We start from the raw sequence: 882 nt of genomic DNA on the forward strand, positions 1-882 counted from the left end.
AACTAATTTCTGCTTAAGTGATCAAAACTGGTTGTCATTTCTTAGAACCAAAGAACCCTATGTGCAACAGTCTGCTTTTGTCAGCCAGTAGCCGAGTACTTCCCCAGGGATGGAAAATTCTATTGAAGAAAGAGTCACACCTAATATTTTATCTCGGAACAGAGAATTAAAGACAATGCAAGGAAAAACACCCAGCCTCCAGAGACCACAGAGCACCAAGGTCACACTGGGTTCTGACAAAGAAGTATCAATTTGTTTATGTCCAAGTGATGGTGTCAACAGAAGAGAACTGGTATTGCCTGAGATTTCTTCCTTCAGTTGCTAACACTGGGCACATTGCATATGTTTTTACCCTTTTGGACCCAAAACCAAAGTCACATCCATTTGATTAGATTTTATTTTCAGAAAGACTATTATTCATTATTCAGTTTGTCTAACAGAGTCAATAATCAAGATGTTTTAAAAAAATATTCATTTCATCAAGAATTGTTTTCATCTTCAAAAGTCAGGCTTATACTGACTCAATACACTTAAGATCATAAGAACACAAGCCATTAAGTCTACCAGATCTTGAGAATGAGTCACCAGCACCCACAAAGGAAAGGAACAATTTTGGTCTCCCAAAAGGGCTTCCCAGAAAGCCTCAATATTTCTCATTATGCTTTTACATAATTATTTTACACACTGTGTGCTAAATCACCCAATAGTCAACAGGCTGAAGGTAAGTGGGTAAAAGATATCTCTGCAGATCTGTTGCTGTTAATGATGACATTTGGAAGTCCCAAACTGCAACTCCAAAGGCTGCTCCATTGCAGTACACATACATACATCAAAAGTCTTCCTGCCAGTAACACTTAAAATAAGCATACTTAATACTGTAAG

The sequence above is a fragment of the Tamandua tetradactyla genome, chromosome 8, assembly GCF_023851605.1.
Source record: "Tamandua tetradactyla isolate mTamTet1 chromosome 8, mTamTet1.pri, whole genome shotgun sequence".
Classification (NCBI taxonomy): domain Eukaryota; kingdom Metazoa; phylum Chordata; class Mammalia; order Pilosa; family Myrmecophagidae; genus Tamandua; species Tamandua tetradactyla.